At 40.1% G+C, this 21,166-nt stretch overlaps 1 protein-coding gene across 1 annotated transcript in view; it reads right to left on the reverse strand.

Moving 5' to 3' along the window:
- The window catches only part of LOC117512209 (plexin-A1-like), a 1,069,160-nt gene that overhangs the window by 527,055 nt on the left and 520,939 nt on the right, over positions 1-21,166 (reverse strand).

The following is a 21,166-nucleotide window of genomic DNA, read 5'->3' on the forward strand; positions in this document are numbered from 1 at the left end:
GTATAGGCCAGTGTTTAGTATGCTCACAGAATTACAGTTCAAAGGGCCGTTGTTACAACAAGCCAATATGTTTCTCTATGTCTTTACTCCTATGTCTCATTCACGCCTTCCGATTTCCTGATATTGTTCTGCTCATTCATCACCTGACAGCAGTTTAGTCTGGTGAAACATTTCTGATTCCCAGACTCTTTCATTTGTGATTCCCTCAGCCTCAATAATCTTAATGGGTGCTACCTGATAACCCACTACCAGAGGTATTTCAGCTTTCTCTGGAGAGACTGTTCATTTGCATTTGGTTTAGAAAATAGTTACTTAAGTTAAATACTTAAGTTTCAGCTTAAGTAGAGGAACTAAAGGGGCATTTACATGAGCATGCCTTTGCTTCACATACATCACAAGCTGTGTCGTGATGTGTCATGCTGGAGAGTAAACTCATCTTTAACGGGTGCAGACTGAACATGAGAGGGCGCCGGTGCATGCTATTGTGCACAAAGAATTTTGAAATGTTCAAAAAACCTTTTACGCACAAATGTCATGCTATGTGGCATGATCCAATCTCCAATACGGCATGCAGCTCATCAAGTGGAGTAAACAAGAAGTGAACAGAGCGGGTGGTGACGTCAGCGGATCGCATCAGAGTGCAGCTCGTCTGAAGGATTATAACAAGAAGTTAAATCTGTTATAAACATACTGCACACAAGAAGGAAAAAAACATGTAACTGTTTTATCAAGCCATGACGATGTAAACAAGACAAATAATTACTTTTTTAGATGGCTCAAAATACTATCTGCAGCTTGTTAGGCGCACGCTGCAGCCTCCTCTGTGATTCAGGAAGTGATTAGAGCCCTTTTCAACAGCCAATTTGCAGAAAAAAAACGATTAATCCACCACAAAATAATTATTTGATATACGCAGCGTCCAGCACAGAGCACATGGCAGCCGATAGAACAAAGAACGGTGTCCAGCTGTGAACACAATGGGTGGGATGTTGAGAAGCTGGATGTCTAGAAACTTTCTACTTTTAACCTCTGATAAGACTGAAATGATGGTTCTTGGTCCAGTAAGACATCGGCATCAATTTGACCAGTTAACGCTTAGCCTAGGCTCGTGTGTCATACATCACATGTACAAAGTGAGGAACCTTGGGGTGATTTTGATTATGAGGACTACTTTCTTCCACCTGTGAAATATAGCAAAGATTCATCCCATCCTGTCTATGGCTGATGCTGAGACCCTGATCCACGCGTTTATCTCTTCTACATTGGACTACTGCAATGTTTTATTTTCTGGTTTACCGCAGTCCAGCATTAGGGCTCTCCAATTGGTTCAAAATGCTGCTGCCAGACTTTTGACACGAAGCAGAAAGTTCGACCACATTACACCCATTTTGGCATCCCTTCACTGGCTTCCTGTCCCAGTGAGATCAGATTTTAAGGTTTTGCTACTAGTCTATAAAATTGTTCACGGACTGGCACCTCCCTACCTAGCTGACCTAATTAAACCTTATGTACTGGCCCGGGCTTTGCATTCTCAGAATGCAGGACTATTTTGTGTCCCTAGGGTGAATAAGAAGTCTGCAGGTCATAGAGCTTTCTCTTATCGTGGCCCTGTTTTGTGGAATGATCTCCCTGTGTCAAAAAAGTCAGATTCTGTGGAGGCTTTCAAGTCCAGACTTAAGACGCACTTATTTTCCCTTTCGTATGGCTAGCATACTGGCATAGTATAGTTCTACGCTTTTCACTCTTTTAATTAATTTTATTAGGAAATGGAGTGTGCCGCAGTTTCAACTGGGTGTTTTAGTGAAGCTCAGGGCTAGTGGCCGGCAATCGCCTTAGTATTTCCTGTTTTTCTTGTTGTTTAATGCTGACAAATGACACTGTATTTCTTGTGTTTCTGATGCTTGATTCTGTTTTTTTTTCTCTCTGTTTAAGGTGCAGCTCCATCCAAAGATGGGTGTGGTAATTGTGATGGAGACCCTCCTGTCCTGTGCACCAACAGCTTTTCCTGTATATTTGTTTTGTGAATTGTTCTGTAATTTATGTCTGTAGCATGGCCCAAGCAGAGGGTCACCCCTTTGAGTCTGGTCTGCTTGAGGTTTCTTCCTCAGAGGGAGTTTTTCCTTCACATTGTTGCTCTGGGGGTTAGTAAGGTTAGACCTTACTTGTGTGAAGCGCCTTGAGGCAACTCTGTTGTGATTTGGCGCTATATAAATGAAAATAAATTGAAAATTGAATTGAAGTGGGATCGTCACGACACAGGTCGTGCTGTTGTGTGAAGCAAAGGCATGCTCGTGTAAATGGGCCTTAACTTTAGCAACAGTCACATGCTTTGACATGAGATGTTCAGTGGTCCTTATATACTGCAGTAATTCTTTGACAAATGTGGAATCTTTTCAGACATGCAGAAACTTTTCCATAATTTTCAAAGATCCAGGAACAGCTTTAGTTCTTACTGTACAGTTTATTAGAGAAAGAACTTAATGATGTCCAGACACCAGACTTTCAGAGGCAAGTTCAATGTCCATAACAGATGTCTAATAAGAAATGTACTTGATAAAAAAAAGTAGTTTATGAAATACATAAAAAAAAAAAAAAACTGTGAAGTAGATAAAAAGTTTGAGAATAGAAGAGTTGTGGACATGAACAAGTCAATGACCTGCAATTTACACTCAACAAAAATATAAACGCAACACTTTTGGTTTTGCTCCCATTTTGTATGAGATGAACTCAAAGATCTAAAACTTTTTCCACATACACAATATCACCATTTCACTCAAATATTGTTCACAAACCAGTCTAAATCTGTGATAGTGAGCACTTCTCCTTTGCTGAGATAATCCATCCCACCTCGCAGGTGTGCCATATCAAGATGCTGATTAGACACCATGATTAGTGCACAGGTGTGCCTTAGACTGCCCACAGTAAAAGGCCACTCTGAAAGGTGCAGTTTTATCACACAGCACAATGCCACAGATGTCGCAAGATTTGAGGGAACATGCAATTGGCATGCTGACAGCAGGAATGTCAACCAGAGCTGTTGCTCGTGTATTGAATGTTCATTTCTCTACCATAAGCCGTCTCCAAAGGCGTTTCAGAGAATTTGGCAGTACATCCAACCAGCCTCACAACCGCAGACCACGTGTAACCACACCAGCCCAGGACCTCCACATCCAGCATGTTCACCTCCAAGATCGCCTGAGACCAGCCACTCGGACAGCTGCTGAAACAATCGGTTTGCATAACCAAAGAATTTCTGCACAAACTGTCAGAAACCGTCTCAGGGAAGCTCATCTGCATGCTCGTCGTCCTCATCGGGGTCTCGACCTGACTCCACAGGCCACAACTGACAACCTGATCAACTCTATGCGAAGATGTGTTGCACTGCATGAGGCAAATGGTCACACCAGATACTGACTGGTATCCCCCCCAATAAAACAAAACTGCACCTTTCAGAGTGGCCTTTTATTGTGGACAGTCTAAGGCACACCTGTGCACTAATCATGGTGTCTAATCAGCATCTTGATATGGCACACCTGTGAGGTGGGATGGATTATCTCAGCAAAGGAGAAGTGCTCACTATCACAGATTTAGACTGGTTTGTGAAAATATTTGAGGGAAATGGTGATATTGTGTATGTGGAAAAAGTTTTAGATCTTTGAGTTCATCTCATACAAAATGGGAGCAAAACCAAAAGTGTTGCGTTTATATTTTTGTTGAGTGTATATGAGTTCAGAACAGTGGCAGGAATATGTCCAGGATACCTGCAGCTCCAATTCAAAATCATTCAGAGAAAAATGTTCATGATGATAATTTAGTTTTGAACTGTTTCATTGAGAATGTGAAATCTTGCAGCTGCTTGATATTTATTGCGAAAGTAATCATTACTTTGGAAACAGCATCAAAAAGATAAAATCTGGAAATTCTCAAATAAATACTATGATTAAAAACTGTTTTAATAGGCATGAAGCAGTGATTGTCTTTTCATACTGTGCCAAAATATTCAAGAGACCTTAGCTGATTTTGTTTGCATAGTGTGCGTGCCCGCATGCATGTGTGCAATTGTGTGTGTCTGTTTATGAGGAGGAAGAGGTGTGTCCCAGTTGTCCAAAGGTCATTTTATTTAGCGTTCCCTTCTGTTAGTCCCACTCGAAAAAACACCAGCACTGAAACTTTTATTGATGTGAAGCTAGTGTGACCTTTTGTTCTGTTGTATCTCTCTCTCTCTCTCTCTCTCTCTCTCTCTCTCTCTCTCTCTCTCTCTCACACACACACACACACACACACACTTAAAAAAAACCTCCACTTTATTTGTCCATTCTAAAACTGCTACACGCCCTGAGCCGTCGTATCACTTGTGATGACTGAAGGACTCTTGCAGAGTGAGCGGGGAATAGACACAGGGAGCGTGTGCTGCCCTACAGCTTTGGGGCAGAGGGCATTTGGAGTGGGATTCAGGTCAGCTGGCACAGAGGGGACTGCAGTCTGGAGAAGGTAGACTGTAAATTTTCATCTCGTCTCGTAGCCTGCAGGTTTCTGCTCTCCTTCTGCCACCTCTGCACTCTGGAAGTTAATATGTCCAAACTCAAGACTTCTCACTAAGGAAGTGGCAGCACTTTAGAATGTGAAATTTTGATTAACCCTCAGATAACAGTTCTGACTTCTGCTTTTTAGAATATGACTGTAACACTCTGTGCAATCTCAGATTTATTCAGGGCCAGTGCAGTGCAGCTTTACAGTATATTACTAGCTCTGCACATAAATGATATATGTTTTACTATCTGAGTTACCTGCAGGAACCACCATCATAAGCTTCAGTTGTTCTCTGAGTGCTCAGTGCTCAGTAAATTCAAGGCTATAAAAGTGAGAAAGTGGAGACACAGGGGCATCTGGAACAATTTTATGCTTCCATGTGTCCAGTTTTGCACTTTCTGAAACTTATTAGTGGAGAGCTGAGGCCATAAGATGAAAGAGAATTGGAGAGTGACTGTCAATGTCTACCTGCTTTAAGAGTCCCTTATTAAACATGCTTTTAAGACTGCTTCTCAGATAAATATTAGACCACAATACCACAGTGTACTCTTTGATGTTATTATCAGTCTATGAGTCATTAAGCCACGCTGTGGATTCACTGAGTACTTACTTACCTCTTTTGATTTACAAAATCACATATAATTTTTTTTATGTTGCTCAACAATGCTAGTCTGTGATTAGTGAGAAATAACTGGTATCATCACAGTCAAATGATTTATTGAGGAATTGGTTAGTGCTTATTTGGAACATGGAGTATAGTTTGTAGAATAGAGATATTGCACTGCACACATCACAAATAATTAAAGAAACAATGCATAACTCTTCTGATCAGTTACAAAGAACAACAGAAGAGCCCCTACATAATACATGTCACAATAGCTCCATCATGCTCTCATAGATTGTTGCAACACAAATCAAAAATTCACTGGTCAAGGCAATGGCCAAAATAGGAGCTCAGCATGCCCAATATTTTTTTTTTCCACAGTCGTAATCATGGCAATATTGTCCCAATATCTATTTTTCATTTTTCTGAAAGGTTTTTTAAAGTTATTTGGGGGCTGGAACTACCATCATTCCATGATGTGTTAGGCCAAGGATAATGCTAATGTGCTGACAAGTGAGGAGCGTGTGTTGAGAAGATGGAGAGAATATTTTTGAAGAGCTGATGAAGAAAATGATAGGGAGAAAAGGCTGGATGATGTGCAGAGAGTAACTCAGGCAGTGCAAGAGATTAGTAATGCTGCATTTACACATAGGCAGGACACGTTACAAATGTTATATTTGCGTCGTTCTTGGCAATCTTGACATTCTTAACGTGACTTAACGCATCTGAATAGGTTTCTTAATAGTGCGTGTTGGTGCGTGATATTCATGTTGGCTGTCAAAAAAACTTCCACGAATGTCACGCACCACCCTCATTTCGCCTCATGTCGTGGAGGTCGAAACTGAGCATGTTGATCCGTCTTGATTAGTGGTGATCCTTAATAGAGCGTGACAGCCTTCTTTTCTAGCGTGTGCACTGTGCACAATTAAACCCTGCTGCACTGCATTCAGTTTCATTGTTGCAGTATGCTCAAGAAGGACAGTGACGCCAAGTCGGCAAAAAGTCTCTTTCCAGTGCTCATCAGTGCGCTCCTGCAAGTGTTCCACCTGCTGCTGCTGCTGTGCCTGAGGTTTGGGAAAACATGCGAGATGAGAGCCGCGTGGAGCCACACATCTGGCTCTCTCTGTCTCCTCCTCCTCTCTGCACCACTCCATGCCACAGAGCCCAACTAAGCATGCAGTCACAAAGTTCTTCTGCTGTGGGTTTTGAGGAGCAAGCTGGAGCAATCTGAATTGTTCAGCAGCTGATGAATGAATATGGGTGTGTTTGTGGAGACAATTCATAACTCATTCACAATGTTACAGAACGTAATGCGCTGTTACGCACAATAGCGCACTGATGGAGAAGTATAGACAAGGTCAGAAGGATTTACATTGTGTGTTTGTGAATTTAGAGAAAGCTTGTGACATGGTACCAAGAGAAGAGTTGTACTGTATGAGGAAGTCTGGAGTGACAGAGAAGTATGTAAGGGTAGTGCAGGATATGGACAATGATAGTGTGTCAGCACATGTGAGACACACAGTAGGAATGACAGACTCGTTCAAGGTGGAGGTGGGATAACACCAAGGATCAGCTTTAAGTCATTTCTTGTTTGCAGTGGTGATGGACAGGTTGATGTGGATGAGATTAAACAGGAATCTCCATGGTGATTATGTTTGCAAATGTCATTGTGATCTGTAGTGAGAGTAGAGAGCAGGTTGAGTACAACCTGTAGATGAAGAGATATGCTCTGGAGAGAAGGAGAATGAAAGTCACTAGGAGCAAGACTGAGTACATGTGTGTGAATGAGAGGGAGCCCAGTGGAATAGTGCAGTTACAAGGAGTAGAAGTGGGGACAGTACATGAGTTTAAATACTTGGAGTCAACTGTCCAAAGTAATGGAGAGTGTGGTAGAGAGATGAAGAAGAGAGTGCAGGCGGGATGGAGTAGGTTGAGAAAAGGTGGCAGGAGTGATTTGTGACTGAAGAATATCTGCAAGAGTGAAGGGAAAAGTCTACAAGACAGTAGTGAGACCAGCTATGTTGTATGGCTTAGAGACGGTGGCATTAACAAAAACACAGGAGGCAGAGCTGGAGGTGGCAGAGATGAAGATGTTGTGATTCTCTTTGGGAGTGATGAGGATGGACAGGATTAGGATTGAACATAGAGGGATAGCTCAGGTGGGACGGTTCAGGAGACAGAGAGGTGAGATTGAGATGGTTTGGATGTGCAGAGGAGGGACCCAGAGTACATAGGGAGAAGGGTGCTGAGGATGGAGCCACCAGGCAGGTGGAGAAGAGGGAAGCCAAAGAGGAGGTTTATGGATGTGGTGAGGGAGGACATGCAGTTGGTTGCTGTGATAGAGGAAGATACAGAGGACAGGGTGACATGGAAGCAACTGATCTCCTGTGGTGACCCCTAAAGGGAGCAGCCGAAACAACAAGATGTTCAGCGAAGGATACAACTGCTGTGATTGACAGCTGCTCTGTCAATCTCTCTCTCTATCTCTCTCTCTCTCTCTCTCTCTGTCTCTCGCTCTCTGTTATATTATTCTGTAAATATGTGTGCTGCAGGAAAACACACTAACTGACACAGACACAGATCATATGACTTTTCTGAAAGGTAAGGTGCTGTACATCACAGGTGCATTCAAAAGAGATATTAAAGTATGTGGACAGAAAGGTGCCTTAGTGGTTAGCACGGGTGCCTCACCGCAAGGAGGTGTGTGTGGGTTTTCTCAGGGTGCTTTGATTTCCTCCCACAATCAAAAAATGCTTATTAAGATCTGCTCCTTTCCTTTCCCTTGATCAAGGCAGTATGTCTACATCTGGAGCTGCTCCCCCAGTGCCTGACTGTGGGTGCCCATTGCTTCTAGTGATACATCCTAACAATGTGTCATCTTCAGGTCTCTTGGAAACAGTTGCTTGCCAGTGGTTGTGTCTTGCATGGTAAACAATGGTGACGTACATTACAGAAATCTAAAATGAGCCATTTCAGGCCAAAACCTTGCTTGCAGCAGGATAAATTTGACCAATCTATGTAGAATTATGTAACTTTTGGTCACGCTTATCATTGAACTTGAAATATATGTAACAGTAAAATGGATATGAGATTATTTTTCCACCATAATATGACCTTCAAAACTACTTTGCAGATTCTCACCTTTAATGTTAACGGTTATGGAAATCAAATTTAGCAGTGAACGTTTTGTGCTTGATTCAGTGAGCTGCTTCAGATCAGATCAACACGTTTTATGGTTGCAGATAAATAGGCAGGGAAACACACTGGGATTACAATACTGTGTTTCCGCTCTCAGGGACAGGATGAGGGTTATCACTCAACCATCCATTTATATATTCCTTGGATTTAGATTGTTCTCTTCCTGGGTGATGCACAGTGAACAAGCAGGAACAGACTGTCTTGCTTAAGGTCAGTGGAAAAAGACATGCATCATCTCATGCACTTTTCAGCTGAAGGACGGCCTCCTCAGGCCACCTTGAATTACAACTCAACAGGGACAGTATTACAGAGAACAATGGGAACACTACAGAAGTTAAAGGTGACTTTACTGCCTGAGTTTTTACACTACATTCAACTTTGTTACAGGACAGTTAGGAGTGTTTTGTACCCATGTGTCCCTTTTTTCACCTTCCAGTGGATACTTCTGTTGGACCTCTGTCTGTTCTGTCTTCCTGGGATAAAGCTTATTATTAAACCAAAGTTAATATTACCAAGGACACTGAACAACTCACATAAACGCACAATGGTGTCCACAGGTACACACACAGCTAGTCACACAAAACTGGACATTTTTCAGAGGTGGCAGCCAAGGTCGGCTCAGGAAGCAATTTTCATGAGAACGAAATGAGAAGATTCAACTAGAGATTCTGTGTGCAGCATGTTAATGTCAACAAATTGTGACACATTTGTATAATTATTATTACAATAAGCTAAACTACTATAAAGTTGGATGGCTGAGGGCGGCTTGTGTTTGTGCACAGCCGTGTGTCGGATGTGTGCAGGAGTACAAGGTAATAGCAATAAACAAAGAGGAGTAATGAGGTGTGGATGGAGTGCTGCAGTGATTAATATGGTTCAACGCCAGGTCACACCTCCAAAACAGGACAAACAGCCAACTGTCTCTTCTTTTCTTTTGACTCCTTCCATTCTTGTTTTTTCTTTCCTCACAGTGGATTTGTTAAACTTCATTTCCCTTCCTATTATCATTTATTGATCACTAGATTAATTCATAATTATTGATTCCATGAGACTTGGAGGCTAACCAGCGAATGGATGTCTTTGGTACGAGTTTGTTCTAGGGAATCTTTTGGTAACTCTGGAATTACGCTGAGTTAAAGGATCTATTACTTAATGAGATCCACAAGAGGTGTATTGCTTGTATTGTGAAGGAATGTGAATTATTTCTTGTGCTAAGCATGATCCAGCGCATAGGCACTCCAGTGCCAAGGACTCAGCAACTGGACAAGATCAAGGGGATTCCTAACTATCACCTGCTTGTGGCAGATAGATGGCTACTTTCTGAAGACAGGAATGAACCACTGGTCTGCTGGGTTGGTTTCCAGTCAGGACCTAAGTGGGTTTTATAGGCTCTAGAGCATTACTTCACATGAACATTTAACCTGTTAATTACTCATTCCTTCCTTTTGCATTCATTCTTCCTTTTACTTCTCCACTTCATTCTTGCCTCCATTATTTTCCTTTTGGTGACTTTTTTTTACCAATATACTGACCAGGGTTCAAATCCAGGTGTGTGCTTCAGGCTATGTGTCTGTGTCCTTGGACAAGACACTTCATCTGCAGTGTCGAAGTGGAACTGTAAATGGACACTGGACCATTTTCAACATTTTTCTTATTACAGACATTTTCTCACAGTGTATGTGTGTCCATACACAGTGGTGCTCTGTCTAACCTCAGCTGTTAAACATCTAGTTAATTATATGGCTGGACAAAAGGGAGAGAAAGCACAGAGGAGGAACAATGGATGCAGAAAAAAGAGAAAACGATAAGAGCAGCTTGTTAACCTCATTAACCTCGAACCAATGTTCCAAGTGTCTGGATAGGACAAGAGCTAGGACAAGACAGGAGCTACACAGTAAAATCACCAGTGTATAACACTGACAGTGTTAAATTAATACTGCCAGTGAACACATGGTCCTGCTCTGGTCAGAGTGGGACCTTATGTTCACTGCACTTTTAAACCAAACACTCCATTTTAATACAATAAGTTAATGTAACTCAAACTTTGAAAAAAGTTATAGTCACTCATTTCCATTTATAAAACTAACTCAAAAATTAATTGTTGTCATAACAACTCAGTTCGTTTAAGTGCATTTAACGTTTTGGGCCATTTAAGTATTGATGATGTATTTCCAGTGCATTCCATTCACTCATTTTAATTGAGTTTATGTAATAAGACCAGCAGGTGTTGCTGTGCATATGTAGTTAGTAATCCTCACTCCCAACAGCTCAAAAGAATTCTCAGCTCACAAGGCCAGAGCCCTGGGTTATAGCTTTCTGGTTAGAGAGTACGACTTCTAGAGATCATGAGTTTGCGTCCTGAGGGGAGCGAATGGGCAGAGTCATAACAACACAATGCAGAGTCAACAAGTAAATCAAAGAACACATCAAAAAAATCTAATCCAATGTGTAATGCAATTTTTTAGGCAGAAATGTATCACTTTTTTATTGAAAAACATAAGCTAGATTTACATGTTTAATTAACTATAAATTGTTAAGTTAATAAAACTTTAACAATGAAATTTTTGAAAATTATTTTAAGCTGGCAAACTCAAATGGTTTAAGGCAATCGGTTTCCTCAAATGGTTTGAGTTCAACTAACTCACTGCGTTTTACAGTGTGTCAGTGTTAATATAAAACTAGTGATTTTACTGTGTAGAGTCCAAAATGGTTATGCAACGTTATGACAATAAAGGAAACAGAGGATGTGTGGAATTGAAAGAAAAAATACATTTTGTGAATTAAATCCACACTGTGTATAGTATGTGTCTTTGTGCATGTCAACACTGTGCTCATCGTTGTGTCCATGGATCCTCACCAAATGAACTGTTGGTACGTTTTGTAAAACATTAAATCCAATGCCAACACAAGTATTCAACGAGAGAAGAGCTTTAAATGTGCAGTGATATGGTGGAGAGAGAGAGAGAGAGAGAGAGAGACAGAGAGACAGAGAGAGAGAGAGACTGTTTAGTCAGCAGGTGTGCTGTGATACTTTGGATGCCCTCCATTCAGGGTCAGACACATTCAATGAGACGACTGCCTTATAAATCCTGTCCAACCAATTCATTGACATCATTGTCTCTCTCTCTCTCTCTCTCTCTCAAACACACACACACACAAGCACACACCTCTCAGTACAGCCATGTCAGTAAGACAGGCTACTTGCAGTGAAATTAATCATCGTTCTTTCGTTGCACCGTTACACTCCCAACAGGATGCAGGCCCCAGGTGTCACTGATGCCCGCGCACGCACACACACACACACACACACACACACACACACCCACCAAATGACAGTCAGACAGCTGGCCAGTGACAGCAAGCCACTATGAGGCTTTTTTTTTTTTTATATAACAGCTGACATTTAGTTGGCTTTGGGTAGAAGAGATCATCACTGCTCAGGTGTGATAAGTCAATATCCAGAAGTTATCAGTCATCTGTATTTTTTACTAACGGTATATGTAAATGAAATATGAAAATTATTAGTATATCAAAGATCATTGATTGAAGTCACTGCTAACATGTCAACCTCCCATTCAGGGGTCAACATTAATATTTTTGGTTCAGGACAGTTTGGGCCACCTAATGTCATAAGTGGCCAGCAAAGAAATTGAGTACTTACACGTTTTACATTCCAGTCACAGGTCTGAAGTGGTTGAGAATCGTCACGCAGGGCTCAGTACTCCTTCTGGCCCATTTCCACTAAAGCAAACTAAGTCATTTGCATGGCAAGGCCACAGTGTTTGATTTTCTCAACCAAAATAGGCATTCTCTTCGAATATCCCGGCATTAGGTAATTATTTGAAACCCATTTCTATCCAGTCAGAAAGTTTAGTGGAAACGCCATCGTGACAAAGATGGCAGGCATTCTCAACAAGGGCCATAAACTAGGAAAGCTGGCTTTTGGAATGATGTACCCCGTCATTATTATATTTACAGCCTTTTACTATTTAAATAATAATAAAAAATGATCGAGTTTATTTTATTGAGTTTTTTAGCTTGCGCATATGTCTGTGTCAGCCCAGTCTCATGTTTTTTTTTTCTTGCTCCCCTGACGAAATTAGTCAAATTTTTGAGAAGGTTTTTTTTTTTAACTCACTATTCCTAACCCTACTCCTACCCCCAACCCTAACCTTAACAACCCCGACCCCCCAGCTTCACTTTTAATTTCGTGCAGCCATCATGGAATGAATTAGAATGAATTTGTGCTGCCGTGACGAAAATGAGGCGCTTTTTGTCACAATATCACAAACCAAAAGATTAATGTATATTTCGTGCTGCTGAATCACGACATGCCATGAGACTGGGTTGGTCTGTGTATGTGTGTCTGAATCAGAACTTGTCGTTGAGATACTGCAATTCATTTTGCGGTGTTACTTTGAAAAGAGTCCTGAACAAATAAAGAATGAACAAAAGAAGAAAGAAAAATGTTAAAATTTTATCCAGAAAACTAGCACTGCTATGGCCAAACAAGTCTCACGTTTGTTTTTGTTTTTTTGGTTTTGTTTTGTTTTGTTTTTGTTTTGTTTTTTTTGTGTGCTCCCATCACAAAATGATTCAAATTTTCAGGACAGGGTTTTTTAATTCACTATTACTAACCCTACTCCTACCCCCAACCCTAACCTTAACCATAACCTAACCCTACTCCTTCCCCCAACCCTAACCATAGCCACCCTGACCCCCCCCCCCCCCCCCCCCCCCCCGCTTCACTTTTAATTTTGTGCAGCCGTCACGGTATGTATTAGACAATATCATAGTGACATACTGACAATATCACAAACCAACACATTAATGTATATTTTGTGCAGGTGAATCATGACATGCCATGAGATATGGTAGGCTATGGCACAGCTAACATATTACTATAGTACAAGTAAGACAGGGCACCACAGTAGGTCAGTAGTTGGGGCCTGTTGCATCACAGTGTGAATGTACAGGGCTGGAACGTGACCTGGTCCATTTTTTGTGCTGTTTGCATGTTCTCCTGATGTTTGTGTGGGGTCCCGCCAGGTACTCTTGCTTTCTCTCACCTCCTGGAAACTTTAAATTGACCATAGGTGTGAGTAAGCATGTGAATGAAATCCTGCAATGGACTGCAGGCCAGTCCAGGTTGTACCCTGCCTCTCACCTATTGATAGCTGGGAAAGACTCCAGTACCACCCCCTGGGTTTGGAAAATGGATAGGTGGATGAGCTTGTATTGCAATAACACCACTGACTTTGAGCAGTCCAAGTCGTGAGCACTTTCAGTTGCCGTTAAGTTCCAAAATGTGGTAAAGATTGCTAAAGCAACAAGAATAATTTAATACTGACACAGGAAATTTTCTGGAATAGCTGGAAAACAGTCTGAATTACACTTTTATTTTTCTTCACCAGACTCATGGCATATTTTATTATCATAATTAACACTGTTCGGATTTCTCAAAGTAACCTTCAGATGCTGTGAGGTTGTCAGAGTATGCCTTTAAGCTTTTTCCCTACTAGGGAAGATCTGCTATAAAGACTTTTTTGCAGCAGAAGACAGCAACAGAAAATGTCTTCTTGTATTTGAGTCAGGAGCACACAAAAAACAGACAAAACTACCTTCACTGGAGTAGCGTCTGTACCCTTCTTGTCACATAGTAAGACAGCGCACTGTTACCGCTGTAAGCCACACCGGTCTGGTGTGTGGGTGTATTCATGTGTGTGTGTAAGGCCTCTTTAATCTTTCACAAGCGTCATGGACTTGAGTTTCCCTTTAGTGCTGCTCTCACAAGCCTTCTTCCTGTCCTTCCCTGCTCCTGTCGTAAGCACAAACTGCTCTCACTCTCTGGAATGATCACTTGCTTCGTTTTTCACTCTCTTTGTGGACTTTGCATCCTTAGCCTCCATCGCTCTTACGCCTCTCTTGACTCTTTCATATACTTTTCTGTCTGTCTTCTCAACTTCATCACTCCATCCCTTCACAAATTACCTCCGCCCCTGTTGGTTTGTTTGTTAACGCCACCAACAAACTTGGAGGAGGTTATGCTGGTGCCACTCTTTGTTTGTGAACAGCCTGGAAACCCAAATTTCCATAAACCGTTATGATTTTTTTTTTTTTTTTTTACAGAGGATTCATATCATGACTGGCAAGAACTGATTCAACTTACAAAGTCATAGAGGTCAAAGTTCAAAGTCATGAAAATCCCTATCCTTTAACGTTGAATGAATTTTCAGAAATTCACAACTGTCAAAAAAGATCACATTTCTTTCATATTTGAGAGAGTTATGCAGGACGGTATCCTTTATCAACTGACAAAGTTTGGGCAAAACATGCCCAAATCACTCTCATATTTGAAAGTGAGGTGCAGACTGGCACTCCCTATCACCTGACAAAATTTGATACAGATCTGATTGTGGATTTTTGTGAAAAGCCCATTTTTACCTCTGTCAACGAAGTTGGAGGAGGTTATGGTTTCGCTTGGCTGTCTGTTTGTTTGTTTGTAAACAGCCTGGACCCCATATATTTTTATATAACATTATAATTTTTTACTGAAGATTCATATCCTGATAGGCAAGAACGGATTAAATTTTCAAGGCCATAGGTCAAAGGTCAAACTCAGGAAAAATTTTATAAAATTGAAAAAATCCCTATCTTTAATACTGAACAAATTTTTTTAACATTCATAACTGTGTCAAAAAAGATCAAATTTCCTTCATTTTTGAAAGCTTTCGGTAGGATGGTATCGTTATCGACTGAAAGTTTGATCCAGATCTGATACAGATTACAGATTTTGTGGCCATTTAAATTTAACACTGAAAACCCCATTCAATGAATATTTTAATTCTTAATCACTCTCATATTTGAATGTGAGGTGCAGACTGGCACTCACTATGACCTGACAAAGTTTGATCTGGATCTGATCCAGATTGTGGATTTTGTGGACATTTGAATTCAATATTGAAAAGCCCATTTAATGTACATTTTGCATTATCTCAATCAAAAGTGCCTCAATAACTTTCATTTTTCTGTTATGGATTTACCTACACCACCAAAATTGAATGGAGGTTCCAATTTTATGTCTGTTTGTCTATCTCCCAGTTAGTTGGAAATCAAGTCCCAAAAAGCAATGAGAAATTGTGCATAGCAGAGATAACCAATGTTCTATGAAAATTATCTGAAAAGAATTCAGAAACCAAAAAAAAAAACAAAAAAAAAAACCTGGCAACACCACAAAAAAACCTTTGATTCAAGTGCATGAACTAAATACATACTCCTGACATTTGACACATCTAATTTATGCTTATGAAAAGCCAGACATTGACCTTGACATTTTTTTACAAGGTAAAAATTTATGGAATTGGAAACCACTGTTGGCAGAGATTTGCTTTCTATGAGCGCGGCGCTCTAGTTTTCTGGCTTCTTCCCACTCCCTCACCCTCCTTCTAAGCCTTCCCCTGATTGCACTACAAACACTCATTATGGGTCATGTGGTCTGATAAGTCTAGCAACAGTTTTCACTTTAGATAATTAAGAAAGCCAGTGGGGAGGTTCATAAAATAAACATTAGCTCAGTGCAGTTTTGTTTAAGTAATAGATGTCATTGTCTTGGAAAAAAAGCTACATAGGACAGATCATTCAGCTTTTATAAAAAAGGGCTGACTTATTACATTAAAGTTTTGAAAAGAGATGTTTCACCCTCAGAGTATCTTGAATTATCTAGCCCCTTATTAAAGTCCTGTTTTGGCCCTGAGGCCCATTGGTCCTGCTGCTTATCTTTGGGATTCTTTAGCATGAAGCAGATTTGCATCTATAACTCACTCTGGTTGGGAAACCAGTCTTTGGCGGGCCACTTCCCCAGCTGATGAGTACCCAACTAGGTGAACTGGGACAGCGTAGATGAAGTATCCCGTTCATGTACACAAATAGGGACCATCAGTGGGAAATTATACCCATGTATCTTTGTAAGGTAAAATAATATTAAATGGATTAAAAGATAGCTTCTGCATGGTTCCTCTTCCCTTTTTCCCCTGCTGTGCCATGTCAAACTGAGAGTGCTTCTGACATAACTAGGTCTTGCTGTGTGCTAAAACAGCAGCTCCACAATCTTCCCTGAGGCAGCTCCTGCAGGCTGAGTCCAACGTGAAGCCAGTGACATCCACAGATTTCATCACTTGTGATGGTGAATTTGCTGGTTTCAAACTGACAACACATGAAGTAATGTAAGTAAAGCAGACTGAGACTAATGAGTAGCTCTATGTATAAAATATGGTCTAGTCAAACTTTACTGTTCAGTGTCTCAGAAACTTGTATTGTGTCCTTTGTGCTACATAAAACAACTCAGCTTGAGCAGAAAAAACAAACAAACAAAAAAAAACAAGCATCAAAAATTGAACTGTGGCATCCAGACATACACACACCCTGGAACAGTACACAACTATCACATAATGGCTAAACTCACAGTCATGTTCTTGGATTAAATAAATAATGACAATAAATGACAAAGACAGAAATAAAAATCAAACTGTACAACATGGTGCAGGTAACAAATGCTCTGGCTTACTGGTCGATTGGATGATGCCAAGGGTGTTGCAGCAACAGCCAAACTATAGTGAAAAGCAAGCAGTTATTCAAGAACCCATCCATTATTAAGGGTTAAAGCATGATGTTGGAAGATTTCCCTAATTACTGAAGGAGTCCCTACCATCTGCAGAGTTGCTGTTTAATGACTGAACCTGACCCTGACCTCTGAACTCCCCATGGAAGTGGATTGATATATAAAGAGAGCTGCATTTGCCACAGAGTTGTCCTTGTTACCATTTTGCTCTTTTCATCTCTACCGTCTTATCTTATGGAGTATACACCTACGCTGAGTGTAGTGGTTATATCTGGAGCTTTTTGCTATATGTATGGACAAGTACAGTATGAGAAACAGACCAGCACCACTTACACACAAACAACCATTGCTGTTGTTTTTACAATCCTCTCAAGCCAAATAAATAAATAAAACAACCTTTTCAAAAGAGTGTGCTAATTAAAAAAGGGGACTTTGGAATTTAGTCTTCACGTGTTATTTGTTGGAAGAAGGTTTAAAAATAAAGGATATTTCTCTCAGAATAACAATGGACAAGTATGATAAAACAAAAATATTTTATTCAAAAATATGTGAGGTTTTCAGCAAAAGGTCTCAATGTAGAACTATAAACTGCTATTAGCACAACACTGCTGTAAAATACATCACATCCACAGTTGTTTCCACGACATCCGCAAAAAAAAATAAAAAATAAATAAATAAATAAATATATAAAATAAAATAAAAAATAAAAAATGGGTGGCTGCAATTACAAATTGTACAACATTGCAGGAACACAACAGAAACTATTAAGGACATGGTATAGTCTTCAAGGTTATGGAGGATGTGTAAATTTGGACGCTATAAGAAATTAACAAGGTCATAGTAATGACTGTATTGACATAGTAATAATGAAACTAAAACATAGTAAGGACCTAGTAAACTAAAACCTAGTAACCTACAAGCGTGGCATGGACAGGATCTCCAAGCAGCAGTCTCGAGTTGTGGCTGTGCATGTGCTTTCTAGAAAAATGTGCAGGTTGCTGTCCATTGTGCTGAAATGCAGCCATTCAGCCTGCCTGTTTGGGTGGGGGAGGGGGGCTCTCCTCCCTCAGATAAAATGAGGTTTGCTTCAAAGCATGTGCCTGAATGCACACCTGTGCACCTGTACAGAGCATAACTGACTGTGTATTTAAATAGAGGTGGGGACGTTTGGTCAGAGAGCTGTTTTTTGGGGGGGAGAGAAGTTTATTGTTGAAATGACATGGGGGCACAAGAAAACTTGCCAAATATATGACAAAGAGCAGCATGTGATGCAATATTGATGAGGACAAGCGAGATGCAGTGAGCATGTGGTAAGGGCAGGGTAAGCACATAATGCAGTCTGATTGGTCACAGTAAGAACTCAAGCCGTTTCCTGCTATATGCGGACTATGCAAATGTATTGGGCTCCACAATCCCAATTTGCAAAATGGTATATTCTGCATGTTCATAGTCTTAACAGTGTCAGTCATGTTCTAACATTTTCAGTGAGTACATCTTGAAACTTGCTTGATTGTGACGCGTTTGTTACGGTTCTTCTGGTCAAGTGTGCAACTTCTAACTTTCGTTTCCGGGCAGGTTGCCACATCTGCACTTTGTAAGGCAGCCTGTTGGGGAGCAAGGCAGATTAAGCCATTTCATTTTGTTTTTGCACTTTTTTGGATTGTGGGCAATTCTAGTAGACTACCCTGTGGGTGTTATATACATGAAAATAAATGTATGTTGTTGTTGTTGTGTAGATGTCTGCTATGTCATTGTCCAGTGGAAGCTATTTCTCATATATTTGTCACATAACATTACTTAGGATTATGTATGATTAATTTATTAAGTGCCCTGCAACAGACTGGTGTCCTGCACCTTGCACTCTATGACTGCTGGGATAGGCTCCAGCTCCCCGCAACCCTTAATTGGACTAAGCGGTTGAAGTTTAGTGTAATTTATTAAGTTTACTGTGTATTTTGTATGACTCAATTTGAAGTGTACTACTGCTTTATAAATAACAATAGTTATTTATAAGACACAACAACACTGTGATGTTAAATACAGTGCCCTCCAAAATGTCAATTTAATTTATTTCAATTTATTTTCATTTATATAGCAGAAAATCACAAGGCGCATCACACAACTAAGCAAGCACACACAAGTAAGCAAGCACACAGGCAAAAGTGGTAAGGAAAAACTCCCTCTGATGATTTGAGGAAGAAACCTCAAGCAGACCAGAGTCAAAGGGGTGACATGCTGCTTGGGCCATGCGACAGACACAAATTACAGAACATTTTATAAAACGAATATACAGGAAATTATATAGCATTGGAACACTTGGTATTTCACACATTTTAATTTGTTTATTGTTTAAGCCATTTCAAATACAAAAAAATACAGAAATTATAAAATTATCATCCTTAAACTCAAACTGAAAGCAAATCTCTACAACTTGATATGAATTCATTAAAAATATCAAAGTCACCAAGCTATGATTAATTAACTATTGCTTGATTGATTGCTTGATTGACACTAAATGTCTTGGAATTTATTTACATCATTTATAAAGAAATGCAAACACTATGGCACTCTATAGTAAATCTGTGTGGAGTAGACAGTTTTCCAAAAACTGAGTGACTTGTGCAAGAAGGAGAAGAGTGAGGAAAGCCATCAAGACACCCAGGCAACCCAGAAGTTATAGGTTTCTGCGACTGTGATTTGAGAAATTCTGCACAGTGCATGTTTTGCATTTTGTATCCCCAGTTATACAGCTTCATGATGAAGTGTACAGGAGAATTTTCTTCAAAAGAAGACCAGAAATTTCAGCTACAGTTTGCCACAATTTACATCTGTGTTGCAAGCCTACAACCCCTGGCAAAAATTATGGAATCACCGGCCTCAGAGGATGTTCATTCAGTTGTTTAATTTTGTACAGACATGACACAAAACTAAAGTCATTTCAAATGGCAACTTTCTGGCTTTAAGAAACACTATAAGAAATCAAGAAAAAAAGATTGTGGCAGTCAGTAACGGTTACTTTTTTAGACCAAGCAGAGGAAAAAAATATGGAATCACTCAATTCTGAGGAAAAAATTATGGAATCACCCTGTAAATTTTCATCCCCCAAATTAACATCTACATCAAATCAGATCTGCTCATTGACATTGACCCTATGCCATGACATTGACCCTATGTGTCTTTTTGTAAGGAATGTTTCTGCAGTTTTTGCTCTATGGCAAGATGCATTATCATCTTGAAAAATGATTTCATCATCCCCAAACATCCTTTCAATTGTCCAAAATATCAACATAAACTTGTGCATTTATTGATGATGTAATGACAGCCATCTCCCCAGTGCCTTTACCTGACATGCAACCCCATATCATAAATGACTGTGGAAATTTACATGTTCTCTTCAGGCAGTCATCTTTATAAATCTAATTGGAAAGGCACCAAACAAAAGTTCCAGCATCATCACCTTGCCCAATGCAGATTCGAGATTCATCACTGAATATGACTTTCATCCAGTCATCCACAGTCCACAATTGCTTTTCCTTAGCCCATTGTAACCTTGTTTTTTCTGTTTAGGTGTTAATGATGCCTTTCGTTTAGCTTTTCTGTATGTAAATCCCATTTCCTTTAGGCGGTTTCTTACAGTTCGGTCACAGACGTTGACTCCAGTTTCCTCCCATTCGTTCCTCATTTGTTTTGTTGTACATTTTTTGATTTTTGAGACATATTGCTTTAAGTTTTCTGTCTTGACGCTTTGATGTCTTCCTTGGTCTACCAGTATGTTTGCCTTTAACAACCTTCCCATGTTGTTTGTATTTGGTCCAGAGTTTAGACACAGCTGACTGTGAACAACCAACATCTTTTGCAACACTGCGTGATGATTTACTCTCTTTTAAGAGTTTGATAATCCTCTCCTTTGTTTAAATTGACATCTCTCGTGTTGGAGCCATGATTCATGTCAGTCCACTTGGTGCAACAGCTCTCCAAGGTGTGATCACTCCTTTTTAGATGCAGACTAACGAGCAGATCTGATATGATGCAGGTGTTAGTTTTGGGGATGAAAATTTACAAGGTGATTCCATAATTTTGTCCTCAGAATTGAGTGATTCCATATTTTTTTCCTCTGCTTGGTCTAAAAAAGTAACCGTTACTGACTGCCACAATCTTTTTTTCTTGATTTCTTATAGTGTTTCTTAAAGCCAGAAAGTTGGCATTTGAAATGACTT

Source organism: Thalassophryne amazonica, chromosome 6 (assembly GCF_902500255.1).
Source record: "Thalassophryne amazonica chromosome 6, fThaAma1.1, whole genome shotgun sequence".
Lineage (NCBI taxonomy): Eukaryota > Metazoa > Chordata > Actinopteri > Batrachoidiformes > Batrachoididae > Thalassophryne > Thalassophryne amazonica.